The 27,516-nt window shown below is 36.5% G+C and overlaps 1 long non-coding RNA gene across 1 annotated transcript; it reads left to right on the forward strand.

The window, feature by feature from the left end:
• The first annotated feature begins 367 nt into the window (after window positions 1-367).
• On the forward strand, window positions 368-27,275 carry LOC131381631 (uncharacterized). Its single transcript, XR_009210509.1, has 4 exons — window positions 368-457; window positions 1,462-1,583; window positions 26,581-26,655; window positions 26,983-27,275. It is a non-coding gene; the product is annotated as an uncharacterized LOC131381631 (long non-coding RNA).
• Window positions 27,276-27,516: the final 241 nt, after the last annotated feature.

The following is a 27,516-nucleotide window of genomic DNA, read 5'->3' on the forward strand; positions in this document are numbered from 1 at the left end:
CCTTACTCTTTGTATACTCCTCTACCTACCTTCAAGAGGCCTCAATAATTCATGCCTCCTGGTATTTGCACCCTGGTTTACCCCTTTCTTATTCTGTATGAGGGTCAGTCTCTGTAACCAATAGCATTCAGGAGAAGTGATGATATGTCATTTCCAAAATCAGATTATAGAAATATTGCATCTTCCTATTTAGATGAGCACCTTCTTGCCCTTGGATCACCCACTCTGGGGGAAGCTGTGTCATGAGTAGTTCTATGATCAGGCCCATGTAGCCAGAAACAGAAAGCTCCTGCCAAGAACTGCATGAGTCATCTTGGAAGTGACCCTCCCCAGTCATGCCTTCAGATGACACTGCAACCCTGCTGGCAGTCTTTACTGAAACTTCTTGAGAAATCTTGAGCCAGTACCACATAGCTAAACTGCTGCCAGATTCTTGACTCACAAAAACTGCAACGTGGTAAGTTTTATTTTTTTTTTATGGTGGGGCAGGGGGCTGTTAGTTTATAAGGTAACAATAGATAACTAATACAATAATATACCCTCATATAAAAAACAAACAAAATGCCCTGGGTTGTTGGCCTTGCCATGTTGTTTCTCCTCAGTTAGTTCTACTGAGGATCCATGCCACTTGGCTAGTTTAAGTTATAGTTTTGTTTGTTTGATGAATTTGAGCTCCTTATTTTTATTGAAGATATGGATATTCTATTTTTTAAACTGCTCTTGGTTCTGCTTTCATGGAAGATTTTGATTCCATTTGCTCATCTCCTTTTATTTTTTTTCTAAATTCTTGCCATACTTTACACATTTACTTTACCATCTGTGGCAGATTATAGATGGCCACAAATTCTTTGAAACTTTTCCCATATAGATGTGATATCTATTCACCCTCGTCTTGAATCTGGGTCTGATTATGACTGCTTTGATCAACAGAATGTGGAACTGACACTAGGCCAGTTCTGGGCAGGCCCACATATTCTCTTGAGCCCTAAGCAGTCACACAAGAGGTCCAATTACTCTTCCAGAGAGACTATATAGAGAGATGTTGAAACTATATGGAAAAGGGGAGATCCAGTTGAACCCAGACTTCCAGTAATCCCTACCAAAATATTGGGTAACATTGAGTCTGACATTGACCTTCCTGACCAGCTTGGCCTTAGATGAATACCAAGTAACTCCTATTAATGCCATGTGGAACAAAGGAATTGCCAACTAAACACTTCCCAAATTCATAACCTAGAATTTGTGAGATGTAATATATGGGTTTTGCTTAAGTCACCAGGTTTTATAGTATACAGATATATGTATTATTATTGTGTGTAATTATGTATTTCACAAAAATATATAATCAGAATATTATCTATCAATTTATATATCTTTTAGTGTATATTATTGTTTTTGTATAAATTCTAATGACTTCTAAGTTTTAGTATTTTCTTTTCTTTCTTTCTTTTTTTTTTTTAGATGGAGTCTGGCTCTGTCACCCAGGATGGAGTGCAGTGGTGCGATCTCGGCTCACTGCAAGCTCCGCCTCCTGGGTTCACGCCATTCTCCTGCCTCAGCCTCCCTAGTAGCTGGGACTACAGGTGCCCGCCATTAGTTACTTTTTAATGTTTATCCCTTATCTTCATGCAATCAATGTTTTTTCATTGATTTCAACATCATTTTTTATTTAAAATCACTTTTTTTCCTATTAGAAAATTTATTCTCCCCTTTACTCTAAGTATTATTTATTTTTAGCCTTTAAAAATGTTAATATCACCCACTGGTTAAAATTAGAGAGCTGAGTGATATTTGAAGGAAAAAGAAAATGTTGCTATTTTTATGTATAAACTTTTATAAGGTTTAAATATTTACTATAGCAATGCATTTGTGAAGTGTTTTATACATGAAAGGAAGAAAACAAAAGACCAAAAAATCTTCTATTTTTTCTTAACTTTTTAATGTTTTAATTTCTAAATTTATATTTAGGTTTATTATCAAGTTGTGATTCTACCCTTCTTGGCAACTTATAACATTTAAATTCTGCTTTTTATCAGAATATATTTCAAACTCAATCCAATAAAAACTAAAATTTTGTATATTCTCAATCAATAGGGGAGATTTTGTATTAAAAAGTTAAAATAAAAGTCAGTAGATAAGAAAAAATGTCAATAAAATATATCCAACATATATTTTATCACAGTTAAAGTTGGGTCATCCAGAACATCTAAATGTTTTAATTTCTACAGCACTGAGCACTAGAGAGCCTAGACATTTTGACCCCAAATTTCTGCTGCTGGAAAAAAAAAAAAAAAACTGAAGACTTCCTGAAATTCTAGTGCCTCAAACCAACTGGAAAGAAAACTTGCCTAATCCAATCAAGCAAGTCCTCAGTGAGTAGCAACATAAACAAACACATAAATTTAAGTCAATATTTAAGTCAATATTTTTATTAAAATGCACACTGTTAAAGCCAAGATAAAAGATATTACAGGAAACATCTTTTTCCATAAAATCTGAGTTTTGGTATCTTTTTGGACTACTACTTGGAGGGCATACAAGAAAGATGCCAAGACTTTAGCTCAGAGCCTGGAAAGGACAAGAGAGGCAGGTGTGATTTTGTCCTTGAGAAAGGATTGGTTATGGCTGCAACCAAGGGTCAGCTGGTATGCTGAGTTAAGGAAAAACAGTGAATTCAGTCTGGCTACTGGCTTAAAAACAGCAAAGTGCAGCCCAAACTTCTCTAACCCTGGAGACAAGGATTAGGAATATTTACCTTAATGTATATCATACAGAGCATCTTGAAATATGAATGCTTCCAGAGAAATGATCTTTATCATGTTTCTATGGAGAAAAAAAGTGGACAGAGTTTGAGTGGCTACTCTAAAGGAAGTGGAAATGAGTCAGCAGCCCCGAAATGTTGAGACTAATTACTTTACCTGACTTTCTGCTGTAGAATGAAACCAACTAGACTAGTGTTTGACTATTGACCTCCTCTGAAGAACACATGTCGATTCCCTGGGGTCATTAGACTCTTTATTCCCCCAAAACTTTTTGGCTGAGGTAGAGACTCAGAAATGGTAAATGGCAGGTTTGAGGGGTTGCAATTAATTTTCTGCTTCTCTGTCCACCGCTTTCTGTTGACTCTACATAATACTACTTCCTTGTTGACTTCAACAACATCCACCAGCACAGTAGTCTGTGGTTAAGAGTGAACGAAATTTCCTTTAGCTGTCTGTCTCCTCATTTGGAGCAAACAGGAGAACATTATTATGGTCAAGATTAAATCACCCACATAGAAAAACCTCTTTCCTGAAAATTGTAAAATGCCAGCACCAGTCTTAGCTTTCCCACTAGCCTGAGACAAGTTACTTGACTTCTGTGGACATCAACTTTCCATTGTCATTCTGAGGAGACTGAAGTAAATAAGAAGTTTTTAACAAAGACTTCGTGGACTTGGAGAGGTGGTGGTGATGGAGAAAAGAGCTTCAAATACTCAGAAATGTAGTACAACTTTTAAGTTATACTACATTTTTTTTTCTGAGAATAAGCTTTAGTCATTTTTAAAGAGGTTTGTGACCTAAAATTGTTGAGGACTAAATATTTTTATTCCGTAAACATATATTGAACAAGGCCTTGGGTTAGGCAAAGTGGGAAACACAAAATGAGTGAGACAAGTACCCAAATCATCAAAATCAGATGTACAATATGCTACTGCCACAGAGATGAAAAGACCATAGTATTTATAGAAGTGAGAGATTATAGCTGTCTAGAGGTAGAGAAGTGAGAATGGGGGAATTCTTCAAGGAAAATAGTTCAGGTCTGTGCATGTAAAGAGAGCAAAGTAGTTGATGTAAAAAGAATAATAGGAGCTAGGCATAAACGCAAAAAACCCTATGAGTGGTGGTTGCAGTGGCTCACGCCTGTAATCCCAGCAATTTGGGAGGCTGAGGTGGGAGGATCACTTGAGTTGAGGAGTTCGAGACCAGCCTGGCCAACATGGTGATACCTTGTATTTATTTAAAATGCAAAAATTAGCTGGGCATGGTGGCACAGCCTGTAATCCCAGCTACTTGGGAGGCTGAGGCACGAGTATCACTTGAACTCAGGAGGCAGAGGTTGCAGTGAGGTGAGATCATGCCACTACACTCCAGGCTGGGTGAGAGAGTGAGACTCTGTCTCAAAACAAAACAAAACAAAATACCCTATGGGTGTGAGGCAACGATATGCAGTCGGACACATTTGGCTAAGATACCAGAGATGGGGAGAAAAGAAGGAGAGCAGTAAAGCATACAGCCAAGTAATGTATTTTAAAAATAAAAATAGCACACACATGGAAACACAAAACTGGCTAAGACTTATGCTAAGTCTATGCTAGTGCTTAGATCTCAGTGGTTTTTAATTTTGTGGAAATATGTGCTTGGCTTCTATTAATACGAAATATCCCACACCTGATGTCAGATAGATGGATGAATAGATAGATAGATCGATAGATAGATAGATAGATAGATAGATAGAAACTTCCTTTCAACTTACAGAATTACTATACATCTATGGATGTAATATATGCTGTTAATTCTCAATATTCATGGAATTATGTTTACAAAAATGCTGTGAGCACTGAATTAGCAAATACTGAAACATTCTTCCTAGAGAAAAGACAGGAAGAGGTTCCTATAAGCCTCTGGTCACATTTTTATCAACAGATCAATATATAACTTTGTTTTATGAATGTTTCTGTTTAAAGACAACTTTTCTTAAAGGTTCACTCAAGAACTGCTGAGTAAATAAATGTTGGTTCATGAACATCAAACTTATGACCTACAGTACTATAGGCCATACGTGAGTTAAGCATATCAAGTACAGATATATTCTCCATGAGGTTCATCGCAGCCTTCCTGTGCTTAGGAACACTAGTCAGCACTTTGGGACTACACTTGGAAGCCATTTTAAATGGTGAAATCACTAACAAGAAGCACACAAGAGTAAAAACCATGGCAATAAATGGACTATGGAAGGACCCTTATTTACGCTATTATACATGAAACAAAAAGGCAGAGTGCTGCCTTGTTTAACCTCAGCTGGGCATATGTGCATTGAATAAGTCAAATTTTTTTCACTCTGCTCATGTATGTGAATAACCTCAAAAGTGCCCCAAGCATTTATTTTCGGTTACAAATAAATAAATTTCAGCAAGTAGGTGAATTTGTAAATATAGAAACTGCGAATAATGAATTTTGACTATAAATGTACATCTATATATATGTGTGTGTGTGTGTGTGTGTGTCCCCAAAATTCTTATTTTAAAATTCTAACCTGTGACATGGTGGTATTTAGAAGGAAGGCCTTTGGGAAGTAACTGGGTCATGACATTGGAGCGTTTGTGAATGGGATTAGTACTCTTAAAAGAAGAGGCCAGGAGTGGAGCAAGATGGCAGAATAGGAGACTGCACTGATTGTCCCCACCATGCAGGAACACCAAATTTAACGACTATCTGCATAAGAAAAGCACCTTCATAAGAACCAAAAATCAGGTGAGCACTTACAGTACCTGGTTTTAACTTCATGTTACTGAAAGAGGCACTGAGAAGAGGAGAAAAAGCAGTCTTGATTTACTAAAGCCACCCCTCCCCCTAACCCCTGTGGCCGTGTGATATGGAGAACCTGTGCACTTGTGGAAGAAGAACACAATGACTGTGAGACTTTGCATTGAACTTGGTTCTGCCGTCACAGCAGAAAACAGAACTGAGCTGTAGTTAGCTGATGCCCATCCACAAAGGAGCATTTGGACTGGGCCTAGCCAGAAGGAAATTACCCATCCCAGTGGTTGAACTTTGAGCTCTGGCAAGCCATGCCACCACAGGCTAAAGTGCTATGGGGCTCTGAATACATTTGAAAGGTAGTCTAGGCCACAAGGACCGCAACTCCTAGGAGAATTCTATTGCTGAGCTAGACTCAAAGCCAGTGGACTGAGGGGGCACACAACCTACTGAGATACCAGAAAGGGTGGCTAAGGGAGTGCTTGTCCCTCCCCTGCCCTAATCCTAGTCTACATAGCTCATGGCTCCAAAAAAGACTCCTTCCTTCTGCTTGAGGAGAGGAGAGGAAAGAGCAAAGAGACTTTCTCTTACATCTTGGATACCAGTTCAGCCAGAGTAGGATAGGGTACCAGGCAGAGTTTTGAGGCCCCCATTCCAGGCTCTAATTCTCAGACAACATATCTAGACACACCCTGGGCCAGAAGACAACTTGCTGCCTCACAGGCCAGGAGAGAGTAGCATAACATATTTAAAGTGCTGAAAAAACGTTTACCCTAGAATAGTATATCTGGTGAAAATATCTATCAAACATGAATGAGAAATAAAGACTTTCCAAGACAAATTAAAACTAAGAGATTTCATCCATTCCAGACCTTTCCTACAAGAAATGCTAAAAAGAGTACTTCAATCAGAAAGAAAGGACTTTAACAAGTAATAAGCAATCATGTGAAGGTAAAAAAAAAAAACTCACTGGTAATAGTAAGTACACAGAAAAAATACAGAATATTATAACACTGTAACTGTAGTGTATAAACTACTTTTATCTTAAGAAGAAAGGCTAAAAGATGAACCAATCAAAAATAATAACTACAACAACTTTTCAAGAAATAGTACAATAAAATATTGATAGAAACAACAAAAAGTTAAAAAGCAGGAAAATGAAGTTAAGGTGTAGAGTTTGTATTAGTTTTCTTTTTGCTTATTTGTTTTTTATGCAAAGACTGTTAAACTGTTATCAGCTTAAAATAATGGTTTATAAGATAGTATTTGAAAGCCTCATGGTAACCCGAAATAAAAAAAAAAAACAACAAATACACCAAAAATAAAAATCAAGAAATTAAATCATACCCCCAGAGAAAATTATCTCCACTAAAAGGAATACAGGAAGGAAGGAAAGAAGGAAGAGAAGACCACAACAAACCAGAAAACAAATAGCAAAATGCCAGGAGTAAGTCCTTACTTATCAATTATAACATTGAATGTAAATGGACTAAACTCTCCTATCAAGAGACATAGAATGGCTGAATGGAAGAAAAACAAGACACAGTGATCTGTTGCTACAAGAAACACACTTCATCTGTAAAGACACACATACACTAAAAATAAAGTGATGAAAAAAGGTATTCCATGCCAATGGAAACAAACAAATAAAAAAATAATAATAATAAAGCAGGAGTAGCTATACTTATATCAGACAAAACAGATTCCAGGACAAAAACTGTCAGAAGAGACAAAGAAAGTCACTGTATAATAATCAAGCAGTCAATTCAGCAAGAGGACATAACAATTATAAATGTATGTACACACAACACTGGAGCAACCAGTTACAAAAAGCAAATATTGTTAGAGTGAAAGAGTGAGATAGATCCCAATACAATAATAGCTGCACACTTCAACAACCCACTTTCATCACTGGACAGATTTTCCAGACAGAAAATCAACAAGGAAACATCAGACTTAGTTTGCACTATAGACTACATGAACCTAATAGATATTTACCTAATATTTAATCCAATGGCTGCAGAATCCATGTTCTTTTTCTCAGTACATGGATCATTCTCAAGGATAGACCATATGTTAGGTCACAAAACAAGCCTGAAAACATTCAAAAATTTAAAATAATGTCAAGTGTCTTCTCCGACCACAATAGAATAAAAAAACACAAATGACAAGAGGATTTTTGCAAACTACACTATTAAACAATGTGCTCCAGAATAACCAGTGAGTCAATGAAGAAATTTAGAAAAAAATAAAAAAAATTATTGAAACAAATGATAATGAAAACACAACATACCAAAACCTGTGGGATACAGCAAAAGCAGTACAAAGAGGAATGTTTATAGCTATAAATACCTACATCAAAACAGAAGAAAAGCTTGAAATAAACAACCTAGCAATGCATCTTTAAAAACTAGAAAAGCAAGACCAAACCTAACCCAAAATTAGTAGAAGAAAAAATAATAAAGATCAGAGCAGAAATAAATGAATTTGAACTGAAGAAAACAATACAAAAGAATTAATGAAACAAAAAGTTGGTTTCTTGAGAAGTTTAACAAAATTGTCAAACCTTTAGCCAGGCTAAGAAAAAAAAAAAGAGAAGACTCAAATAAATAAAATCAGAGATGAAAAAGGAGATACTACAACTGATACTACAGAAATTTAAAGGATCATTAGTGGCTACTATGAGCAACTATATGCCAATAAGTTGGAAAATTTAGAAGATATGGATAAATTTCTAGACACTTGCAATTTACTGAGATTGAACCATGAAGAAATTCAAAACCTGAATGGACCAATAACAAACAATGTGATTCAAGTTGTAATAAAAAGTATTCCAGCAAGTAGAAGCCTGGGACCCAGCCTTCACTGATAAATTCTACCTGTCAAACATTTAAAGAAGAACTAATAACAATCGTACCCAAACTACTCTAAAAATAGATGAGAAGGGAATACTTCCAAACTCATTCTATGAGGCCAGTATTACCCTGATAACAAAACCAAAGACACATTAAAGAAGAAAACTATAGGCCAATATCTCTGATGAATATTGATGCAAAAATACTGAACAAGATACTAGCAAAATGAATTCAACAATACATTAGAAAGATCATCCTTCATGACCAGGTGGGATTTATTCCTGGGATGCAAGAACGATTCAACACGCATAAATCAATCAATGTAATACATCACATCAATAGAATAAAGGACAAAAACCATATGACCATTTTCACTGATGTTGAAAAAGCATTTGATAAAATTCAACATCCTTTCATAATAAAACCCCTCAAAAACCTGGGTATAGAAGGAACATACCTCAACACAATACAAGCCATGTACAAGAGATCCACAGCTAGTATCATACTGAATGGGGAAAAACTGAAAGTCTTTCCTCTAAGATCTGGAATAAGACAAGGATGCCTACTTTCACCACTGTTATTCAACAAAGTACTAGAAGTCATAGCTAGAGCAATCAGACAAGACAAAGAAAAAAGGAAGAAGTCAAATTATCCTTGTCTGCAGATTATATAATCTTATGTTTGGCAAAACCTAAAGAATCCACCAAAAAAAACTATTAGAACTGATAAACAAATTCAGTAAAGTCACAAGATACAAAATCAACCTACAAAAATCAGTTGCATTTTTATATGTCAACAGCAAACAATCTGAAAAAGGAATTAAGAAAGTAATCCCATTTACAGTAGCTACAAATAAAATTAAATACTTAGGAACTAAATTAAAGAAGTAAAAGATTTTTACAATTAAAACTATAAAACACTGATGAAAGAAATGGAAGTGGATTCAAAACAAAAGGAAAAAATATTCCATGTTCCTGGATTGGCAGAAAAAATGCTGTTAAAATGTTCATACTAGCCAAAACAATACACAGATTCAATGCAATTCCTATCAAAATGACAATGACATTCTTCACAGAAATAGAAAAAAAAAATTCTAAAATTTCTATGGAACCATAACAGACCCAGAATAGCCAAAGGTATCCTAAGCAAAAAGAACAAAACTGAAGGACTCACATTATCTGACTTCAAATTATACTAAAAAGCTATAGTAACCAAAACAGCATGGTTCTGGCATAAAAACAGACACATAGACCAATAGAACAGAATAGAGGACCCAGAGTTATATTCATACATCCACAGTGAACTCATTTTTGACAAAGGTTCCAAGAACATACATTGGAGAAAGGAGAGTCTCTTTGATAAATGGTGCTGGGAAAACTGGATATCCATTATGCAGAAGAATGAAACTAGCCCCCTATCTCTCATCATATACAAAATCAAGTAAAAAATGGATTAAAGACTTAAATCTAAGACCTAAAACAATGAAACTACTAAAAGAAAACTTCAGGGAAGCTCTTCAAGGCATTGGAGTGGGCAAAGACTTCTTGAGTAACACCCCACAGGCACAGGCAACCAAAGCAAAAATGGACAAATGGGATTACATCAAGTTAAAAATCTTCTGCACAGCAAAGGAAACAATCAACAAAGTGAAGAGACAACCCACAGAATGGGGTAAAATATTTTCAAGTGATCCGTCTGACAAGGTATTAATAACCAGAATATATAGGGATCTCAAACAACTCTATAGAAAAAAATACAGTAATCCAATTCAAAAATGGACAAAATCTTTGAATAGAAATTTATCAAAAGAAGACATAAAAATGGCAAACAGGTACATGAAAAGGTGCTCAACATTATTGCTCATCAGAGAAATGCAAATCAAAACTACCAGAGATCATTTCACCCCACTTAAAATGGCTTTTATCAAAAAGACAGGCAATAACAAATGTTGGTTAGACTGTGGAGAAAAGGGAAACCTCATACACTGTTGGTGATAATGTAAATCATTACCACCACTATGGAGAAAAATTTAGAGATTTCTCAAAAAACTAAAAATAGAGCTATGATATGATCCAGCAATCCCATTTCTCGATATATACTCAAAGGAAAGAAAATCAGTATATCAGAGAGATAGCTGCACTCCCATATTTTTAGCAACACTATTCTCAATAGCCAAGATTTGGAAGCCACATAGAGGCCTATAAACACATGAATGGATAAAGAAGACGTAGTACATATACAGGATGGAGTACTATTCAGCCATAAAAAAGAAGGAGATCCTGTCATTTGCAACACCCTGGCTGGAACTGCAGGTCATTATGTTAAGTGAAATAAGCCAGGCAGAAAGACAAACATTGCATGTTCTCACTTATCTGTAGGAGCTAAAAATTAGAACAGCTGGACTCATGGAGGTAGAGAGTAGAAGGATAGTTCCCAGAGGCTGGGAAGAGTGGTGGGGGGTGGGGGCAGGGAGGAAGTGGGGATGTGGAATGGACACAAAAACACAGAAATAATGAATAAGACCTAGTATGTGCTAGCACAACAGGGTGACTGTAGTATGAAATAATTTAACTGTATATTTTAAAATAACTAAAAGTATAACTGGATTGTTTGAAACACAAAGGATAAATGCTTAAGTTGATGGATACCCCATTCACCATGGTGTGATTGCTACACATTTCATGCCTGTACCAAACTATCTCATGTAACTCGTGAGACAGTCCACTCTCCATTTCCATCCAGGGTATTGCAAATGATGGGATCTAAATATGTACACTTACTATGTACCCACAAAAATTAAAATAAATTAAAAACAGAAAAAGCCAAATAGCTAACATTCTCTTTCTACAAGTGAGGATACAAAGAAAGAGAAGTCACAGCCTGCAACCTGTAAGAGAATGCTCACAAGACCCAGACCACACTGGGACCCTGAGCTCAGACTCCAGCCTCCAGAACTGTAAGAAATAAATTTCTATTGTTTATAAGCTGCCCAGTCTAAGACTGTCATAGCAGCCAGAACTAAAACATGTATATATACCTATACATCCTCCAGGCAAATTACAGAATTACTAAGTAGGAAAATTCACACATAGTAAATGATGATGTTAAGGGTAATTTGGTTGTCTTCTAAATACTCAGTATTCATTCTAAATGGGAAACCAAATAATACTCTGAAAGTGGCTTGGTTAAGATGAAACTGGAAAACATTACTTACATTATTTGATGGTTTAATAGTATTAAGCCAAAGGAGGCAAGTCCTTAGTGCAATGGAATATTAAGTAATGCGTAAATTAATATAAATTAAGATGCTTTGGGAAAGTTAGCCAAGTACTCCTTTGGCTATGACAGCCTGGATTTTCAACTGGTACAGGGAGGACAAGTATTTTTGTGGCAACTTCTCAGGGAAAGTAGGCTTGTTTCCAAATGGCACCCACATATATAGTTTTAAAAGACAAATTGTTTCTTTGGATTCCTCTTTCCAACTTTTATTTTTGATTCGGGGTACATGTGCAGGTTTGTTGCATGGGTAAATTGTGTGTCATGGGGCTTTGGTGTACAGATGATTTCATCACCCAGGTAATGAGCATAAACGCCATAGGTAGTTTTTCAATCCCCATCCTCCTCCCACCCTCCACCCTCAAGTAAGCTCCAGTGTCTACTGTTCCCTTCTTTGTTCCCATGTGTACTTAGTATTGAGCTCCCATTTATAAGTGAGAATATATGGCATTTGTTCTTTTGGTCCTGCATTAATATGATAATGGCCCCCAGTTCCATCCACATTACTACAAAGGACGTGATTTCATTTTTTTGTTGGCTGCATAGTATTCCATGGTATATATGTACCACATTTCCACATCCAGTACACCACTGGTGATCATTTAGGTAGTTTCCATGTCTTAGCTATTGTGAATAGTGCTGCGATGAACATACGCATGCATGTGTCTTTATGGTAGGACGATTTATATTCCTTTGGGTACATACCCATTAATGGGATTGCTGGGTCGAATGGCAGTTCTGAGTTTTTTTGAGAAATCTTCAATCTGCTTTCCACAATGGCTGAACTAATTTACATTTCCACCAGGAGTGTGTAAGTATTCTCCCTTCTCTGCAAACTCACCAGTATCTGTTATGTTTTGACTTTTTAATAATATTCATTCTGACTGGCATGAGATAGTATCTTAACATAATTTTGATTTGCATTTCTCTAATGATTAGTGATGTTGACCATTTTTTCATATGCTTGTTGGTCTCACGTGTATGTCTTCTTTTGTGAGGTGTCTGTTCATGTCCTTTGCTCATTTATTTAATAGATTTCATGTGCGTCTGTGTGAAGAGCCCACCAAACAGGCTTTGTGTGAGCAACAAGGCTGTTTATTTCACCTGGGTGCAGGTGGGCTGAGTCCGAAAAGAGAGTCAGCGAAGGGAGATGGGGTGGGGCCGTTTCATAGGATTTGGGTAGGTAAAGGAAAAAGGGGGGTTGTTCTCTGGCAGACAGGAGTAGGGGTCACAAGGTGCTCAGTAGGGGAGCTTTTGAGCCAGGATGAGCCAGGAGAAGGAATTTCACAAGATAATGTCATCAGTTAAGGCAGGAACAGGCCATTTTCATTTCTTTTGTGGTGGTATGTCATCAGTTAAGGCAGGAACCGGCCATCTGGATGTGTACGTGCAGGTCACAGGGGATATGATGGCTTAGCTTGAGCTCAGAGGCCTGACAATAGAGTTGTTTATTTTTTGCTTGTTGATTTAAGTTTCTTATAGATTCTGGATATTAGACCTTTGTTAGATGCATAGTTTGCAAATATTTTCTCCTATTCTGTAGATTGTCTGTTGACTCTGCTGATGGTTTCTTTTGCTATGCAGAAGCTCTTTAGTTTAATTAGGTACCACTTGTCAATTGTTGTTTTTGTTGCAATTGCTTTTGGTGTCTTCATCATGAAATCTTTGCCAGGACCTGTGTCAAGAATGGCATTTCCTATGTTTCCTTCTAGGGGTTTTTATAGTTTTAGGTTTTACATTTAAGTCTTTGGTTCATCCTGGTTGATTTTTGCATACGATGAAAGGAAGGGGTTCAGTTTTCATCTTTTGTGTATGGCTAGCTAGTAATCCCAGCACCACTTATTGAATAGGAAATCTTTTCCCCCATTGCTTGTTTTTGTCGAGCTTGTCGAAGATCAGATGGTTGTGGGTGTGTGGCTTTATTTCTGGGTTCTTTAACCTGTTTCATTGGTCTATGTGTCTGTTTTTGTACCAGTAACACGCTTTTTTGTTTACTGTTGCCTTGTAGTACAGTTTGAAGTTGGGTGCTGTGATGCTTCTGGCTTTGTACTTTTTGCTAGCTAAATTATTTCTTAATGAAGACCCATAAATAAAAATAAAATAACTCCTATCTTACCTGACCCAAGAGAGAAAATATTGCAACTAACCTGGAGGAAGTGAGGCTGAGTTTGAGTATGAATGAGTAGAGAATCAGGTGGAAAGGTGCCGGATTCAGGTAATGATGAGTTCCCATTTCCTCCAGAGTTCTACTTGGTGATAGGCAGGGACCACCAGGAGTGAATCCCAATTACTTCTTCATATTTCTCACCTAGCCCTACTAGTGTTGACTTGAAAATATATCTCAATAAATGCACATCTTTCTCTACTCCTTTCTCTTGGCACTTCAACCAAGAGACCATTCTTTATTCTTGAATAATCTAATCCCCCTTTTTCCCATTATTCTCCCTACTTGAAAAGATTTTCCTCTAGCCCTTCAATGGATGGCTGATCTCCCTCCCTCAGATCTCAGCTTAAATGTCTCCTACTCAACAAAGTCTTTCTTGTTCAGTCTGTCTGATCCTAGGTGTCCTTGCTAGGTCCTCAACTGTTTATTTCCTTCCTATAGTAGTACAGCGTGTAGTGATCTTGCTTATTCGCTTGTTCACATGATCATTATCTATCTCCTTCCCCCAAACACCATGAACACTAAGAACATACCACCTTGTTTACCACTAAATCCCCAAAGCCTGGAAAAATGCTTGCCTCAAATTAGTTACACACTATATGTTTAATGAATAAACATAAAGTCTACCTAAGTTCTTAAGTAGACTTTCTTAATAATCCTACAAAATAAAGACAAATTAGTGAAATTATAACTTATAATTGCATTGCAAGATTACAGTCCTCTGGTTGAATTTTATGGCTTTTCACATTGAGGCCAGGAATGTTCAGCATGTAATCCTAACCATGCTGGTGAATTTGTAAAGTAGGCTGTTGAGTGCCAGCTTTCAAATATCACTAACACCACCTGTTAAGACATTTAGCTTATTGCTTAATATAATATATAACACCATCTATCTCCACAAAGTTTCAGCAGTGTCATGAAGGGAATAGGGCAAGAGCAGAATTTATTAAGAATTGGAAATTTTGTGTAAGATGGAGGAAAAGTGAAAGGGAGGACTTGATTAGGATTGCATAAGAATTAACCAACTTTTCTGGCCTGCTGGAAATAGCAAGGTAAAGACGTTGGCACAAAAGATTCAAAGATCTTTCCAGTAATATAGACAGTGAGGTTTAGTTGTTTTGCTTTATTTTGTTTTGTTTTGTTTCAGAGGGGATGAGGACTTAGGTAGTTTTGGTTCTCAGTGTCCAAGCAATGTAGGGCAGATGATTTTGGTTTCAGGGTGAAGGCTGGATCACAGTAACACCTTCCCAATTCCATGCTCTCGCAACTAAACCAAACCAAGAGTTTAGAACTAAGTGGATTATCTTCCCCACTCCTTCAAAATGTACATTTTGAAAACAAGTTTCTAGGAAAAAAGCTACATATTTAATCTGATGAAGTAGGACAATTTTAAATGGGAAAAAATAAGAACGCCATTCAAATCACGTTGCTGCTCATGAGGCACCTCTGAGAATAGCTATACTTACAAGAGATTGATAAGAATTCCATTAATACACATGAATATTTCAGTCTATTTAGAAAAAATACATATTCACTTAAAAATGGTTCTTTGCTTTTGTTAGGTATAGCAGTAAAACACAAAACTCCCCGTGAGATTTAATATGTGGATAAATAATCTATCTCATATGATATGTGTATTTTAGCACCTAATGAGGGAGGGACCACATAGTTTGAATTGCATAATCTATGCAGTAGAGAGTGGCTTTTTTTTTTTTTTTTTTTTTTTTTTGGTGGTGTATTTTTTTTGCCTCCAAGGGCGGGATGTGGGCTCACTGCAAGCTCCGCCTCCCGGGTTCACGCCATTCTCCTGCCTCAGCCTCTCCAAGCAGCTGGGACTACAGGCGCCCGCCACCACGCCCGGCTAATTTTTTGTATTTTTAGTAGAGACAGGGTTTCACCGTGGTCTCGATCTCCTGACCTCGTGATCCGCCCGCCTCGGCCTCCCAAAGTGCTGGGATTACAAGCGTGAGCCACATTCAATTGCTCAATTGAATCAATTAAATAATATGCTTAATTGATTGCTTTTCTCTCCAATAAAAATAACCTTATTGGACTGAATATGCCAAAATTCCAATCAGATATTTTGAAGTTACTTGTAGTCAGAAATCAGGATATTCAATATTCTTTGTCAAAAAAATCTCATAGGTTTTTGTAAGCATCCATAAAGTCTCTCGGATTAGAATTTTTTAGGTTTAACCACAGACCTAACCATTTCTGAAGACAAAATTGATCAAATATTGCAAATTTATATGGTACACCTTAATAGAATTTGAGAGCTTGATGAGGTCTTCAAAGACATATGGTGCAATCAAACTCCTATTGGAAGCTGGAGCTTATTAGAAATAAACAGGTTGCAAGAGTCAGTCAGCTTGTGGTCAGACTTAGGACTGAGAATCCAACCTTCTGACGTTTGCCCACTGCATTCTGCTCAGAGTTCATGCCTTGACTTCCTGACAAGTTTTAAAAGTAACATCTTTTAAAAATAATTGTTGCATTTTGGATAATCTAGGCTACTGATTCATTCAATATGTTTAGCTTGGAAATGGTTGGATTTTTGCTTCAGTCCTTAGTTAATGGAATATTATTTCACAATAAAGTGAGATTGTCCTGTCTTTCTAGTTTGGCTCACAAGCCTCTCGAAAAACTTATTTTGGAACAGCTAATCTTTTTAGTAGACTCATTTTCCTTTAACTATGATCCAGTATGCTTAGGCACATACGAAGGAGTTTCTGTTAATTGGCTAATGACAGACACACAAGATTCGAAACTCATTCACAACTCTAATTTCAGCATCAATGTCCGTAGAGCATTCAGTTCCTTAGAGCATTAAAACAATCGCAGATCAAACTATAACAACTTGATACTTTCATAATAATTTATTTTATAAAGCTTTTTCTGCAGGTTGGAAATCATTGCATAATTCACTATAGAGCCCCTTTTATGAGAGTCAACGGGAGTGTAGTTGTGCCTATTTAAATTTATACTAGGCTCTGGGATTGAGTCATAGGATAGAGCATCAGATGCCCACAGAAGCATTCTCCACACTATCCCTGTGTCCCTGTGGCTTCACAAGAGGTGGAAGATTGCAATTCCTTCAAAAGGGAAGGAAGAAACTTAGTAGCCTTGCATGCTATTTGACTGCATGTTTATAATGGTGCCTTAGGAGGAAAACATTTTTGCCAATAGAAAAAAATAGATTTAGAAAAACATTCTAAATAATAAAATAATAAATAATAAAACAGATTTTTTCTATTGGCAAAAATTTTAAACACTTGTTGTGCAAAATGTGAGAAAATGGAGACCTCAGGGTAAGAATGTAATCTGGAACAACAACTTTAGAAAACAATACAAGAAGGTCTTGAAAGTTACACAAGTCCATTCCATATGGCCCAGTAATTTCATTTCTAGATGTACACTGTAGAAACATTTTATATCTCTGCAGGAGGATAGTGTTGTATAAATTACTGGTGTTGTATAAATTTATATTTTATTGGTGTTGTATAAATTTATCTTGGTGTTACATAAATTTATAGTTTACTAAATTTTCCAGAGTTTGAGCACCTTCTTATTTCTGGTGGGCGAGGACGGGTCACAAAAGTTCTTTCTTCTGTAAATTGCCTTTAAATTTTCTTTGCCTATTTTTATTTGGGCTGTTTATCTTTGTCTTATGATTCAGGAAGCATTTGTTTCTTAAGTCTAACTTATTGAGTTATGTTTATATACACGAAAATATATCTGTTTTAAGTGTAGAGTTGAATTAGTTTGAATATACACCTGTTTAACTAATACCACATCCAGATAAGAAATATTTTCCTTATGGCAAAAGTTCATTATGTCTATTGGTAACCAATCATACCTCTCCCCTCCTACCCTCGAGTCCCTGGAAACCACTGATCATTTTATTTCTCTGGAAATGTTTATTATTTTTCCCTGGGCCCTGACAATCTTCCAATAGAAGTTTTGCCACTATTTTCTCTTGATAGACAACTACTCTCAAGTCAAGAGCTAGACCTACCTCTCTGGGTTCTCTTTTCTTAGATTTTGCATCAATCCTAGGTCCCCTTACCAGCTGGCTTCCTGCTAAGTTTGGCTAAAGGGAGGTTAAAGCTCTCCTCAGGTGGCATCTTCTTTATGGCTCTAATTCTCACTAGGCTCCCATAACATTTTTCAATACTTAGTCAGATAGTTGATCACTCCTTCTTAGTCTTCATTTTCTGTTTGCACAGAGTCACAAAATCAATGAGAAGTAAGAGCTTAAGGACTTTTCACTTTTTTTCTGAGTATGCTTACAGTCACATGCATGCTGTAGTGTTTTAGAATCCCAGAAATATCTTAGGGCTTTCCCAAAACTCCTACTGAATTTTTGTTTACCTGATTTTTCCTTTTAGCTTCATGGTTTGTCTACTGTTTGCCTCAACAGTCATTCATGGCTTCAGTCACACATGAAGTTAAGCAATTGCCTGTGATTGTTTTTGACAAACACCCTCAGAGAAGAGGCTTTTTGCACTGTTAGCTCTGACTGAGGTCAAATAAAGACAGCCTTGCAAGTGAGGTCTTAAGTAAACCATCAACAGGACAAGTAATGGCAATGCTCTGGCAAAGGTCTTTGAAGAAGCTCCAGTTTTCACTCTGATGCAGACTGTCAGTTTTCAAGGCTACCACAGAGCTGGATGCTAGAAAGTGGAAGTACGATAAATTAAAACATCGCAAAGCTTTCTGTTCTTACTGAGATTCCGCCACTTTTCCTGGGGTGGGGCGGGGGGGCGGGGAATGCACTTCATGTTGCTGCAAGCCTTTTGTTAGTTTTTAGAGTTCTGGAAGTTTTGATTTTAACAAGTTTTTGCCAATTTTCTCATTGCTTTTACGGAAGAGAGAATTTTCAAAAATCTTTAAAAAAATATTTATTTTCACTAAAGTCCTACAATCAGTTTTAAATTCCCCAACTGTCTTGATTCAGGTTAAAAAAATATTTACATTTCCTTGATGATTGATAAGAAGAGTGTTTTTCCCTCCCCTTCTAGATACAAATTATTATGCTAATTATGCTGCCTAAAATCTCTAGTTAATAGCTTACTGTGCACCTAGCATGAGCTAAAGACTTAATAGAGATTGAGTATGAAGTATGATTCCTTTGCAGTTACAAAAATAAGAATATAAAGGCTATTTTAAAATATTAATAGAAATTATTTACGTGGTTATTTCTTCATTAGAAGCAAAACCTAGCTGACGAAATTATGTCTTTTTCCCCAAAAAAATCCAGTATTCTAATTTCAATTGGCACTATTTTAATTAATGAAAGACTTCATAATAAATCATTTGTCAAAATTATAAATATACTAAATTTCACACTGACGTATCTCTGAATTGCTTTAAATTAGATAATTTGTAATGTGATTCATCTTCTTCAGGCAACACCTCCTGTGGCAGTGAAATGGATCCGTACATTCTTTTGTTTGCCTTTTTGCTCTGTTCTGACACATCACATAAGTTTCTTGGAGAACAAAAATAATTTCTTAAGAGTTTTTGGTTTTGTATGCTTTCAACAATACCTTTGGGTAGCCAAAATAACACTTGAAATGCATTCTCCATTGTCTCTCCCAAAGTACTTGACATGGTCTAATTTATAAAACAGACCCTTACAGGCCGGGTGCGGTGGCTCATGCCTGTAATCCCAGCACTTTGGGAGGCCAAGGCGGGTGGATCACGAGGTCAGGAGATCAAGACCATCCTGGCTAACACAGTGAAACCCCGTCTCTACTAAAAATACAAAAAAAAATTAGTCAGGTGTGGTGGCAGGCACCTGTAGTCCCAGCTACTTGGGAGGCTGTGGCAGGAGAATGATGTGAACCCAGGAGGCGGAGCTTGCAGTGAGCAGAGATCGCGCCATTGCACTCCAGCCTGGGCTACACAGCAAGACTCTGTCTCAAAAATAAATAAATAAATAAATATAAAACAGACCCTTATAAAAGTGACATATTTCAGCAAAATACACTCCATGAGATATTTTATTACAATTTATGGACAATTCTACAGATGGAAGAAGTTACGCATACAATCATGTTACAGCCTCACACATCTGTAGATGTCTTTGATACTAGCGCTTTCTGAAAAATTCTGACACGAAATATCACTTGGCCTAGTAGAGATGATAAAAAAGAACAGGCTATCTGAAAGAATCAGCATTAATTTTCTATCTTTTTGTTCTTGCTTGGCATATCTCATTTTACCCTTTTTATCTGGGAGAGTTTTGTGGAATTAAGAATCTAGCTTCACATTGGAGGCCCTGCTGGAAATATGGATGACAGAAAAATTTGCTAATATTGTCAAACGATCAGTAACCACAACAAGAATGCAATTAGGTACAGAAGAGATGTATTTCCATCTGACTTTTAAACCATGAAACTGTGTGATAATTCTGCAGAGATATTTTGTCAGCAAACAAGCTGCATTGGCAGTTCCCATAGGTAAAGTGCCAGACAGCTCATGTACAAGGGAATTGAAACATTGAAAGGGATTTCTTCCCTTAGTTCCTTTCATAACCGTACATACCTGTTATAGTTAGAGGGAGAATACTTGAAATTATTTTTGGAAGATACAGGAACTTTTGGGTGAAAAAGGGCTACAGAATTTTGCCTGTAAAGTCATGCTAATCTCTCTACAGAAATGTCTCACAATTCAGAAGCTGAAACACAGCAAAATCTCTACTTTAAGTGTCAGATAAAGCTTAACATCAAAGGAAAGGGCAAGAGTCTCAGGAGAGAGGTAAGCAAATAAAACTAGCTCTACAATAACCACAATGTCATTTAAAAATCTGCAGTATCCCTGCCAGATTAAATGTACTGAGAATTTATCAACCCGAAAAACTATAGGAAATGTCCTCTTATTGAAGTTACCAGGGCCCTGGAAACATTCTCTTCTTCTCTAAATTTTCTCAGTAAACTCTAGAATTCTCTTATATAAGCCGTATGGAATCATAAATTTGTTTATCTAATAAATTACAAAGATGACTAGCAGTACATCAGAATTAAGGGGTATCTTTTACCTATTGTTCTCAGCTTTGGAGCTGTGGCAAAAACTCTGAAACAATTAAAAGTCTCAATGTACATACTGTTAAACATATAGCTGATAACAGTCAGGGAATAATCATGGTGGTCCAGACAAGGAAAAATGGCAACTTGAACTAAGCTTCTGTTGATATAAATAGACTCGGACAGAAAGATATTATAGATTGAATACCTATTTTAAAGTTAACTAGGTAATAAATTTGATTTATGTTGGAGGGTGGGGGAAGATAAAAGTAGACCCCTAGATTTTGGACATGACAAAATAGATGAATAATGGTCCCATTCATCATATAAAAAAAAAATTGAAAAGGATTATATTTGATGTAACAAAATCATGAGAATGATATTGTACCTTTGAAATTTGAGAATTTTTTCAGATATCTGAGGGACAATATTGAGTGTATAGTCCAATATGTGTCTGGAGTTCAGAAAAGAATTCTGGACTAGAGAAAAAATATCCAAGAGCTATAAAAAAATAGGTACATGGTAATTGAAACCATGGTTAAAGATAAAATTTCCCAGCTGGGTGCAGTGGCTCACGCCTGTAATCCCACCACATTGGGAGGCTGAGGCAAGCGAATCACTTGAGGTCAGAAGTTCAAGACAAGCCCAGCCAACATGGTTGTTAAATACAAAAATTAGCCGAGTGTGGTGGTGCCTGCCTTTAATCCCAGGTACTCCAGTGGCAGAGGCAAAAGAATCGCTTGAACCCAGGAGGCAGATGTTGCAGTGAGCCAAGATGGCACCACTGCACTCCAGCCTGGGCAACAAAGCAAGACTCTTCTCAAAAAACAAACAAACAAAAGATGAGATTTTCTAATATAAAAGTAAAGAGTATGAAAAGAAAAAAGATCTACAAATGAAATTCAAATGATCCCAGTAATTGATGGCCAATATGAAGAGAATGTGCACCCAGTGATGACAAGAGATTAAATGCCAAAGAGGTAGGAAAGGAAACCAGAAAGATATACTATTTCAGTAACCAATAAAGAGATCATTTAAATAAATGAGGCATATTCAATGATGTCATATTGTGCTGAGACACTTATAAATAATTTTAAATCTCCATTGCATTTGGTAGCATGGAGGTGGCTGGTGACTTTAGCCAGTCAAGTTGGAACAGGTTAAGGGGTGAGTGGAGGGTTGAGGAAATAGCAACTGCAAGTAGATACAACTCTCTTCAAAGATATGCTAGGAAATGAGAGAAAACTAAGATAACAGAAGGAAGAGGTGGTGGGGTAAAATGTGTTTTTTAAAGAGTTGAATAGATCTGAGGATAGTTAATTGCTGCCAGTAAGAATATCATTAAGAAATACAACAGGGTTACTATAACAATGCAGTGCATATTTCATATAGCTAGAAGAGATTTTGAATATTGTCACGAAAAATAAATAATAAATGTTAAAAGTGATGGATGTGGAAATTACCCCAATTTGGTCATAATACTATGTGTATTTGCATTGAAACATCACATTGTATCCAATAAATATATATAATTATTATGTGCTAATTAATTATAAATAAAATAAATAAAGTGTTAATTCTCAAAGAAAAGCAATATAACCAACAGGATAAATTCCTTTGAAAGACAGAAGATGAAAAAAGAAAGAAAGAGAGAAAGAAAGAAAGAAAGAGAGAGGGAGGGAGGGATGGAGGGAGGGAGGGATGGAGGGAGAGAAAGAAGAGGAAGGAAGGAAGGAAAAAGAAAGAAAGAAAGAAAAAGAAAAGAAAGAAAGAAAGAAAGAAAGAAAGAAAGAAAGAAAGAAAGGAAAGAAAGGAGAGAGAGAGAAAGAAGGAGGGAAGAAGGAAGGAAGCAAGGAAGGAAGAAGGAAAGAAGGAAGGAAGGAAAGAAGGAAGGAAGGTAGGGAAAGAAAAAGAAAGAAAGAAAAGAAAGAAAAAGAAAGAAGGAAGGAAGGAAAGAAAAGAGAAAGAAAGAAAGGAAAGAAAGAAAGAAAAGAAAAGAAATGAAATGAAAAGAGAGAGAGAGAAAGAAGGAGGGAAGGAAGGAAGGAACGAAGGAAGGAAGGAATTTAGATAGGATATGAGAAAGAGGAAACCCTCAAATATAACCAAAGAGAAGAAAAAGAGAATGGGTATGTGTTATGGCTTTCATGCGTCAACTTCACTGGATCACAAGATGCCCAGATATTTGGTTAAATAGTATTTCAGGTGTGTCTGTGAGAGTATTTCTAGACGAGATTCATGTTTGAATCAGTATGCTGAGTAAAGCAGATATCCCTCTCCAGGTGGATAGGCATCATCCAGTCCACTGAGGGCCTGGATAGGACACAAAGGTAGAGGAAGAATTTTCTTTCTACACCTGACTGAACTACTACATCAGTCTTCTCCTGCCCTTAGACTGGGACTTACACCATCAGCACTACCAATTGTCAAATGTTCGGACTCATACCAGAGCAACACCATTGGCTTTTCCGTGTGTGTGTGTGTGTGTGTGTGTGTGTGTGTGTGTGTGTGTATGTGTAACATATATATGGAGAGAGAGAGAGAGAGAGAGGGAGAGAATGCACCAAAGGGGAAAAATACAAACAAGAATGAATGCTGACTTCATATGAGAAATAATGCATCCCACAAGACAATGAAACAGTATTTTTAAAGAGCTAAAAAAATTTTTTTTAGTCACTGCTAACCTAAAAGTCTATATTCAGTAGAATAGCCTTCAAATATGAAGGTGAAGTAAAAACATTTTCAGACTAACAAAGCTGACAGACTTCATTGCCAGCAGATTGGAACTATAAAAATTGGTGAAGGGAGTACTTCAGCTCTAAGTTATGATACCAGATAGATACACAGGTCTACAGAAAGAACTGAAGAGCATTAGAAATGGCCAGTATGAAAGACTTTAGTTAATAATTTCTTTAAAAACTAATTACCCACTTAAAGCAAAAATAATAATAATCCATTATGTAGTTTGTAATATGCGTAGAAGTAAAACATATGAAAAAAGTAGCATAAAAACCAAACATTAAATGTATTACAGATTAGTTATTAACAAATATTTAAACTAAAATTCTAAAGATTTCAGAAGCATATATAGGAAAACATAATTTATGAATTGGAGTAGTAACATATTTTTTGGATGAGAAAAAAGAACAAAACAAAGGAGAATGATTGATAAGTTCAAATATACTGAATTGAGTAGGATAGGGAACTATAAACAAAAATAAAAGACAAATGATAAACCAGGAAAAGATATTTATCCACAAATTGCAAAGAATTAATACTTAGATTACTATATAAAGAATAAGGATCAAGTCAATAAGTAATAAAAGAGTGATCTAAAGCCAATAAAATGACCAAAAGGTCAGTATTATTCATGGGGAGGAAACTAAAAGTATTAATAACTATGTTAAACACAACTCAAAGAATTCAGGACAATTACCACTAAAACAATCATATGACACTAGTTGATGTTCATTCAACTGACAAAAAATTTAGAAGTCTGGCAATAAGAGGCTGTTTTACTTCTCTTATGCTACTGATGAGTGTGAATTGGTACCTGCTCTTTGGTAAACGATTTGGATTTGGCCTTAGCTGATAAAGTTGAAAATGCATTTTTCCTATGACCACGTAAGTTTCTTCCTGGAAACTTTAACACACATAGGCGTAAGGGACATGGACAAGCATATTCACGACATCTTTTTTGATAACAGCAAAAACCGGAACAATCAAAATTCTGACTAATCAAAAAAGAAATAAATATATTTTATATATTTTTACGAGGGGATAATTCACAATAATTAAACAATAAACAATAACAGCAATTTAAAATAAGTACAAAAGCAAAATTTCAAAATGATAAATTCAGAATACTATTTATATAAGCTTAAAACAAAACAAAACTGCGTTTATGAACCCATACCTATGCATATTTATTCATTGTATGAGGTGGGCAGATGTCTCACAATGATAGGTAATTATAATCCACACGGTTTTACTACTTTTGATGACAGAAACTAGTCTAATCCATCCTTGTTTCTCAATACAGAATATGTAATAGGGGCTTAATAAATAATTGATAAATAAATTAACGATAAAATTCAGGTTTCATGACTCTCAACTCCAGTTCTCATCATATTTAGGCAATACAAGGTAAGGCCTTTGTAAACATTCAATATATGTTGAAAGAGAAAAATTAGCTGGTCTTCAGAGTAGCTGAAAACAAAAACCAAAAAACTTTGCTAATTTTAGCTTTAAAAAATCTCGAAAGTTATGGGTAACACAGTAGCATTCCTACTCAAAGGACCATATATTTGAAATATTGTTCTTCAAATAACTATGCTCCCATGTACTAACAGGAAAAAGAATGTCAAACTCTCAGGCTATTTTATGTATACTTCCAACATCTTTTCTTTTCTCATGAATGTCTGAAATTACATCATTCTCCAGATGCCAGTCACAAGACCAAGTCTGACCCGTTAATAGTTTACTAAAGACAAGCCCAAATTGTCACAAGTCCAGAAAGACAAAACTGTATCACTACATTCTTAATTGAGATTATGATCATTGTAAAGCAAATCCATTTAATAGTAATTTTCCACCTTTTTTATTCTGCTACACCTCATATGTAAATATGTACAATAACAATTCCATGGGTACACCTAGCAAGAGGCATCATTCAATATACCCTCCAACTCACATTTTAGTTTCTCAAAAACTTTTATCCCAAGCAGAAAACACATACTGACTAGTGTGTCCTCCCCACTCTCTCTCCTCCGCTTACGTCATTGGACATCTGTCCTTGATCTTTTAATTTGTGTCAGTCTAGGCCAGAAACACTATGTGGGCAAAGAAAAAGACCATTACTGTTTTACATTTATCTCTCGTCATCTGAGAAGTTGAGATACACAGATGTGTGACAAAGGAATTTTGGAAAAAAAAAATTAGAAGCTAGGAGATGTCATTTATGTGTTATCCAAAATCTATTTTATTCCAACAGTAATTAAACTGTCTAAATCCACATTCACCTATGAAATGGGTTCATATGTGAGCATATGTATTACAGTAGAGAAAAGGCAAAGAACCACAGTTGTTAGGTAAATCTCAACTGCTTTGAGATCTCTTAGTGTAGTCCTGCCAGGAAAAGCAAGCCCAACTGGAAAATGTTTTCCCTCCATCACAAAGTCAAGTTGTAAGCTTATTACATAGGCTACCAATAAGTGTCTGCTGTCCCCCTAAATTATACAATTACCCTTTTAATTCTTACAAAATAAAGTTCATATACCTAATAGGATAACAGTGATCTTTCTCTCAAACCATAAACCAGAACTTAGTGTGCCCTTCTCATCTACAAGATGAGTGTGATGGTTAATATTGAGTGTCAACTTGATTGAATGGAAGGATGCAAAGTATTGTTCCTGGGTGTGTCTGTGAGGGTGTTGCCAAAGGAGATTAACATTTGAGTCAGTGGACTCGGAGAGGCAGACCCACCCTCAATCTGGGTGGGCACAATCTAATCAGCTGCCAGCTCAGCTTGAATGAAAGCAGAAGAACGTAGAAGGACTAGACTGGCTAAGACTTCTGGCCTCCATCTTTCTCCCGTGCTGGATGCTTCCTGCCATTGAACATTGGACTCATAGTCCTTCAGCTTTTAGACTCTTAGACCTATGCTAATGGTTTGCCAGGGGCTCTCAGGCCTTTGGCCACAGACTGAAGGCTGCACTGTCAATTTCCCTACTTTTGAGGTTTTGAGACTCAGACTGGTTTCCTTGCTCCTCAGCTTGCAGATGGCCTATTGTGGAACTTCACCTTGTGATTGTGTGAGCCAATACACCTTAATAAACTCCCTTTCATATATACATCTATACTGTTAGCCCTGTCCCTCTAGAGAACCCTGACTAATACAATGAGTATGGATGTGCCCACAAAATCTCCCTTGCCAGTAGTGGTGGGGTAGAAGTAGGCAGTCACCATTAGGCTCTGAGGCTTAACCAAGCTAAACATGGTAATCTAGTACCCACAGTCTAGCTTCTTTGCTATGGTGGGCTCATTAGGGATAAGAAGTGACTTGAGGAATGGAGAGAGAGCTAAGTTGTTGTCAGTGGATTTAACAATATCATTCTCACTTGCAGTATGCTGACTTCCAGGGCCAGTTCTTCAGAATCTGCTTTTTCTCCTGAAATCAGGCCATGCGAAAAGACGATATTGCCTCCTGGCACAGATCATTCATCCTGCCTGGTCCTCAGTCAAGTCTTCAGAAGCTTGAGATGTCTGAAGAATGACAAGCCTAAGAGTCAAGGCCTGGGGATGCCCAACATACATTCTACAGTAATAAGTGGGGAAAGTGGATAAAATGTTTTCTGTGTGGAAAGGACAAATAACACTTAATTTCTACTGGAAAAGTAAACAAAAACCGTAATTAAAAATGCTCAAAAGTAAATTCTGATGCATGGCTTTGCTCTCCTGATGCGTGTTCCAAAGCCTTCAAACCCAGAGCACATAGCACCTTTTCTGTAATCCTTTACCCAGTACCTATCAGGGGACACAGTTACCTGCTGCTCTGGACCAAATCGTCACCCATCTTTCTAATACTATGATGTACTTGCGTGATGGTCAGCTTACCAATGTGTTTGAGTATGCAATGGGATTGCAAACTGATCAAAGATTTTGTGAAGAATATG

This window comes from Hylobates moloch, unplaced genomic scaffold (assembly GCF_009828535.3).
Source record: "Hylobates moloch isolate HMO894 unplaced genomic scaffold, HMol_V3 SCAFFOLD_17, whole genome shotgun sequence".
Lineage (NCBI taxonomy): Eukaryota > Metazoa > Chordata > Mammalia > Primates > Hylobatidae > Hylobates > Hylobates moloch.